Source organism: Curcuma longa, chromosome 14, assembly GCF_044706935.1.
Source record: "Curcuma longa cultivar G26 ecotype Majalengka, Jawa Barat chromosome 14, ITB_CL_G26_1.1, whole genome shotgun sequence".
Lineage (NCBI taxonomy): Eukaryota > Viridiplantae > Streptophyta > Magnoliopsida > Zingiberales > Zingiberaceae > Curcuma > Curcuma longa.
The window spans coordinates 4,867,330-4,874,850 of NC_133874.1; positions in this window are offsets into that span (position 1 = coordinate 4,867,330).

A 7,521-nucleotide genomic window follows, 5' to 3' on the forward strand; every position below is an offset into this window, starting at 1 on the left:
GAAATTCCAACTGATCAAATTAATCAAGTTTTCAATTTCAGTGAATCTTTAGCATAAATCTAGCTTACAGTTCAGTTAATACGGTTAAATTGCTGCCCGGCTAGGTAGGACTAGATCGAACAGTGCCCTGTATGGTTCGAACCGAGCTAGGTTGTGTTCGCGCAAATCGGTCATGTTGCACCTCCTAACCTTAGTTGAATTCTCGCCTTATCTTATTGATTCTCACATTACTCATGTAGATGATCTGATCTTTCTTTTCGATCGATATATGACTATAGTTCAAGCTGTGAGATCCATCACCTGGCTCAAGCTCAATCATAGTTCAAGCATGGCCAATCTTTCAGTATGTTAGGCATATAATTGATTCGATCACTCATTGAAATAGTCAGGTACCTATCTAGCAGCAAGAAATAGATTCAAAGTGAGCAAAGTGAATCGATAAAATCTTACATTTGTTTCGGAGATATCTCGGGTCTTGATGTAGATACTTAAAATTCCTCGCGGAATGAGAACAACTTATCGGTATGAAACGAAATTGATTGACTTCAAATGACAACATCATTAGCTTTCAAGCTATTGATTCTCCAAAGATGTTTTTTACTTTCCTTTCTAATAATACCCTCCATCTTAGGCTGAGGGGGAGTAGGTTGGAGGTTGCATTAGGCTAAACAATGAGTGCTAAAGATGTTTAAGACATTATTAGCATGGATCTTAACAATGACCACTTTATATAAATGGATACTTTGAAGTTGCATGAGGAACGAGAGAAAGATGTGTTGAGAAACAATAAAACTAACATGTAAGAAATAAATCACATGTTTTTCAGAAATGCTGAGTTGGTAAATTTGATTTAACTAACAATCATATATGATATATTGCTACTCACTCATGATTCCTTGGATCGTTTTGGATTAGACAATCCACTAATACTCTCTTCTCTAAAACCTTTTGGAGAAAGAGGGAAATTCATACAAAAGATGACCAAGATAGTAACAATCTACTACCCCTTAATGTAAATGCAAGTAATAAAGTTACCGACAACTAAAGGTTGGAATTTCATAGTAGGTTGTCAGAGAGTCTCTCGGCGTGTCGATAGCAACACTTGCATGAATAGAATAGCAGGAGAGAAAGACAGATCGTTGAGAATTTGATGTAGAATTTTGGATCCTGAGGTTTCTTTTATAGGAGTTATCCGGTTGATTGAGCCTCATTCAGTCAATTGAACCATTCAAGCCATCAAACCTTCTCTTTCCTGAGTTGACATCTTCACTCCATGTTTGATTGCATTTATTTCATTTTTTATATTACGAATTATAGCTATTCCTTTCAGCTCTACCATGAAAAGCTCCACCTCAGCCCCAACTACTCATGTACCAACTGTCTAGTACATTCAGACTACATTTTTCTTCGACTAGATTAGAGGGGAAGCTTGTGATGTGGAGGTAGAGAAAGGGTCAACATGGTGGGCCCTTGACCCAGTCAACAAAGAGTCTATGCAAGAGATCCCTTGACCCAAATAATGTAGGAGTCGAGTAGCATGATCTAAGACTCATTCAACATAGACTCCATATGGCGTGTCAACAGTCTCCAACCTCCTGACTTCCTGACCTCCCGAGTTGTCGACTTCCTGACTTCCTGAACTCCCAGCATGCAAAGGAACACGACAAGCGGAGGGACACAATGGTTATTACAATACCGTTCAATGGGGCTCATCCTTTAGTCTTCTCTCCAAAAGGGATGCCCCTTAGACTTTTTTTCCTTATATAATGTAAGGGGAGGGAGACTAAGGGATGACAACTATAACGCAACAAGATAAAATCTAATCATTGGCATATCCTTTATTATCCTCCATGTTATAATCTCCGTTCCTATTGCCCATTCTTTATTTCTCTATTATACTGTTTTGGGACTCCCACGATGACTTAGGCATTGGAGGGACCTCATCGGGGTAACCGGTGAGCTCTTTAACGCATGTTAATCTTTGCAAGAATTGACTATCCCACGCTACACCACGCTAGTGCTATCAAATGGACTAACCCATGGCAGGACGGGGCGACCCATCAGAAACCCCTCATATGGCGGGCTAGAGGGGGGCAGGGCAGAGCAAGGCAAGGCGGGGTGGGCCGATCCACTATCCTAGCCGATTAAGAAATCTCTAACCCAACCCAACCTAATCTAACTCAATCGAAGACGGATTGTGGGTTAGGCGAGGTAACCCACTAGTCTATCAAAAATAAAAAATATATGGAAAATTTCAAATTTGGATTGCTATTTAGGCGGGTCAAGCCCACTAACTCATTGAGTTTTTCACTTTAATTTTAAATTTTAGAAGAAAAAAAATCTCAAACCGTGGATCAACCAAACCTGCCACGGGCCAACCCGGGCAGGTGGCCCCGCCTAGATCCACTTTAAAATGAGTTGATAATATTTCAATTCAACCTGTTTAAATTATTTGGTGGAGCGAGCCAACCCGATGAGTCCAATCCAAATTGACGATCTTTATACCATATCACGAGAAAAAAGTGAGGAGAAGACTTTGACATCATTGCTCTAATTTGTTGCAGAGTGGATTTCTACCAATGTGTCATCATGGTGAGATTTCCAAATTGTTGCAGAGTGGATTTCTACCAATGTGTCATCATGGTGAGATTTCCAAACTGAAATAATGTTGTTATTATTATTATTCACTTTTAGTCATTGACTTAATGTTTGATTTAATATTGTTGTTATTATTCACTTATTTAAGCTAATTCAAGTTTTTCATTGTCACATACTTCATATACTTCAAATCTGGAAAAATTCCTTATGATTGATAAATTTTTTTCAAAGGAAGAGACTAAATGAATTAAATTCAACTACTCCTATAACCCCATCAACAAGATCAAATAACAACAATCTTCCATATGCAATTCCTCCTAAAAGATTCAAAAATACATAAACTAGAGAGGTTGATCTCAATCCTTTAGAATGTGATCCAGGATTGCATCAACAAATTTGGGAATATCATCCTAACCAATGAGAGGAGATTCGTCGAGCTTATTTGAATATGAAGGCATATCAATCTATCTTCATTAAATAAAAATATTAAGAGAATATCCATTAAAGATAAAGCATATTGGATTTAATAATTGGAAGAAAATTTGAAATGGAAAAACTTGTGCTTTCCTAGGCCATATAGGGAAAGATAATATATCTACACCCCATCGTAATGCTGAAAAGGAGTGTGAAGATTTGATGAACCAACCACAATATATATCAAGGAGATTTGATAATTTTAATGTTAAACAAGTCACAACTAATCATCTTTGGTTAAAGGCTCACATACATGTGGTATTGTTGCTTGCACTTCAAGGAATTCCGTTTAGAGGCGATGATGAGAAATCTAATTCATCTAATCGTGGAAATTTTCTTGAATTTTTGGATGTGCTAACTATGTACAATGATAAACTTTTAAAGGCAATTGCGAAAGCTCTAAAAAATGTCAAGTATACAAGTCATGATATTCAAAAACAAATATTTCATGTGTTTTCAATGAGAATGAAAAATGCAATTTGTGAAGAAATTAGAATTGGCAATTATTGCATAATTGTTGATGAAGTCCGAGATGAGTCAAAAGAGAGCAAATGTCAATAGTATTGAGGTTTGTGGATACTAATTGATTCATTCAAGAACATTTTTTTTTTGGGTTTGTTCATGTATTTGATACTGCGACTTTGACTTTAAAGGATGTTATATATTCTGCTTTGGCTCACTATAATTTGGATGCTCAAAATATTAGAGGTTAAGGTTATGATGACACTAGTAATACGAAGGGTGAAATTAATGGATTGCAAGCTTTGATTATAAAAGATTATAGAAATGTATATTGTATTCATTGTCTTGCTCATCGGTTATAATTGGCTTTAGTTGCGGCATCAAAAAATGTGACACATATTCATCAATTTTTTGGTAGATTAACTTTTATAGTTAATATTGTTGGTTTTTCATGTAAGCATAATGATGTATTGAAGAATATTCATGCGGATGACATTGCACATTTGATTGCTATTAATGAACTCGAGATAGGGGGTTGACTTGATTAGATAGGTACTTTACAATGAGTTACTGGTACGCATTGGAGTTCTCATTTGATATCGTTGGCAAGTCAAATTGATATCGTTAGGTTCCTTTTCAACGAGCAGATGCAACATCTATTTATGATGAAATAACTTTTTTTGATTTTTTATTCATCTTGCATCTTATGAAAGAGATTATGAGAATCATATATATCTTTTGTCAGACTGTACAAAGTAAGTCTCATGATATTATAAATGCAATTGAGCTTGTATTATCTACCAAGAATTTACTTCAATAGGTGAGGGATAACATGTGAGATGATTACTCATAAAAATGAAGTTTTTTTTGTAAACTTTGAAATATTGACATTCCCGATTTCAATGCTCTATATATTAATAGACAAGGTCGAGCCTGTGCTCATCAAGACAATTTCACCATTGAGAATCATTATCAGGTAGACATTTTTATACTTCTTCACAATTGATTAATAGGTGGATTCACAATTGCAAGAAATTAATAGGTGCCTTAATGGTGATGCTATGGATTGCATATTCTTAGTAATGCCTTAAATCCTCAAAATGCAGTAGAGTTTTTAATAATTGTGGATATGTAAATTAGTTAAAAAGTTTTATGCTCAAGATTTCACAACAGATGAAAAAGAACAATTGGAGATGCAATTGAAGTATTACCAGTACAATATAGTCAAAGGGTTCAACTATAAATTTTTTTTAACCATTTCAGAGTTATGTAAATGGTTTGTGAAGACTAATAAGTCTATTATATACAACCTTATTTTTAGAGTAGTCAACTTGTGCTTACTTTTTCGGTTTTCATTGCTATTATAAAACAATCATTTTCTACGGTGAATATCGTGAAATAAAGCTCTAGAGTAAAATAGAGGATATTTTTCTCTTAGACGTATTAATGATATATATTAAGATAGAAATTGCTAGAAATGTAAGCATAAAAATTATTATCAAAGACTCAAAAATGGGAATGCTCGGGGGCCAATTCATTTTAGTTACAAAATTATATTTAATACTTAATTTAAAGAGCTTTTAGTTTTTCTCTTTTGATAATATACTAATATTAATTTTGAATATTCTATTTAGTTTTTAATTATTTTATTTTTATTATTGAAAGTTATATCATGTATAATAATTATTTTCATTATTTAATATGCGATCTCCCAAATCTAAAATCCGATTTATGACGATATTTTTAAAATATTTTTTTAAAATGCATAAATTATGATTGCGATATGTGAATTATCAATTTATTATTCATAGTATCTAATATAGAATATACTCCAAAGAAGTTTTTCCTTTCCAAGTATAAGAAAATAGCTTGTGAAAAAAAATAATGGAAGAAAATTTATATATATATATATATATATATATATTAAAAAAACCAATTATTGAACTCATTACTTAACAGTGTGAATCCGAATAAACAGATCCAATATGACTCATGATCCGATCCGAAAGGATATTTTGGTAACTTTAGTTTCTGATCAATCTTCCCCCGAGGCCTTTGATCACTTTTATCCTCCTAATTCCTACGCCGCCTTATTTTTAGAATTTTAAAAATATAAAAATAAAAAAGGTTAGGGCAAAGCAAGGCGCGATCCACTGTCCCTCGAATTCTCCCGCCTCTTTTTCGGAAACCCTAACCCAACCATAGTTAGTCCGCTTCAATCTCCGTCGTCCCCTCGTCTCCCCTTTTTACAAGCCGCAGAGATCCGTAACCCTAACCCTCGATCTGCCCTCCCTCCGCTTTCCCCTTTCGTCTCCCTCGATCCCGATCCTCGACGGTCCCCGAACGCCGCCATGGTGGTAAACGATCGGCCTCAGAAGAGGGCCAAGCGCCGGGTCACGGCGGCCCCCTTCGACTTCCTAACCTTCCCGGGCGATGTCAGCGCGGTGGGGCTCGACGGGCCGTTTCGGGAGAACATCCGGCTCTTCCTCTCGCTCCACGGCCGGCCCTTGGCTCCCCTGCCGATCCTCGCGCCCTCGGCCGCCCCTTCCGCCGATCGGCCGCATCTGCTTACTTGGAGGGTTCCGTTCCGCATCAGTAGCGCTGACGGCCGAGAAGGGACGCCGGCGCCGGACGTAGAGCTATACGTGTTGGAGGAAGACGTGTTCCAATCCAAGTCGATCTACTGCGACCAATGCCGAGTAGTCGGTGAGTTGATCTATCCCTCTTTTACTTAAATTTTATTTTTTATTTTTTTTTCAATATTTTTTAAAAAAAGCTGTAGTTTCCAATTCTCGATACAAATGATTTTATTTTTTTAAAAAAGAATAATAAAGTTTCGTGTTTGATCTTTTGTACTTTTTGATGTGTTGGCAGGGTGGAGCGATTACCCAGTGTGTGGGAAGAGATACCATTTCATAATCCGAAATGACAATAGTTCTTTGTCTGGTGCTGGTGTTGCATGCACCGCTGTGGGGCACTGCTGTCATACTCTAATTTAAGGTGGGGACTGCACTTTGCTCCTTGAATTTACGAGTGTATCACACTCATAGACCTTCAATTTTATGCATGATAATGAAAGTTGAATGGCAATTGAGCTCTTAATGTAGTGTTATTAAGTTCAAGGCTCAGAGTTATCTCCATGTTCATTAGAAACCGGGAAACAACAATTCTAAACTTTTAGTCACTGGAAATTACACAGGTAGAAGCAGTAACAGAAATGGTAGAGAATGAATCAGTTAAATAAAGCACATGGACTTCTGCAATTATAGTGATTTCAAACCAAATCTAAACATTTCACGGGATGTGCATGCTTTAAGCAATGCATATATTTTTAACTTCTGTGTTTATCAGCTGTACTTGGCTTTATCAATGGCCAAGAGCACATAATTTTCCTCCCAGATTGCTTCAATTTATATTAAGTGTGCTGATATGGTTGAAACATTTGGTATCGTGAACAATGGAATAATCTTCATGGGGAAATCATATTGTTGTCCTGTTTATTGTTTTTGTTTGTATAATGATTCTGTTGGCATGGAATAATCTTCATGGGTAAATCATATTGTTGTCCTGTTTATTGATTTTGTCTCTATAATGATTCTGTTGGCCATCTAGGCATGCTAATCTTTCTTATCATTTTATACTTGGTGTTGCGTTCCAAGAAGATTTCTCTGAATATCTGAAACATCAATCTAGATTTTGTGAAGGACAATTATGCGAGTGAGTGCCATGTCTTTTATGGTTCAGTCTACGTATCAAGTGTATTCTTTCTAGCTGCGTACATGCTTAGCTAACAAAGAACGTATTGATAAAAGTTAGAGCTACAAAAGCATATTGTCAGTGGCTAGGCATGTTCGCCATCTGCTTCATTGTCGTTAATAAAGTTAGATTTTGTGGAAATTTACTTGCGTGAGTGTGTTTGGTATACTGATGTAAATTGATGATGCTGATTGATGTTGTAGAAAAAGTTCTAATAAAAAAACTTTGGAA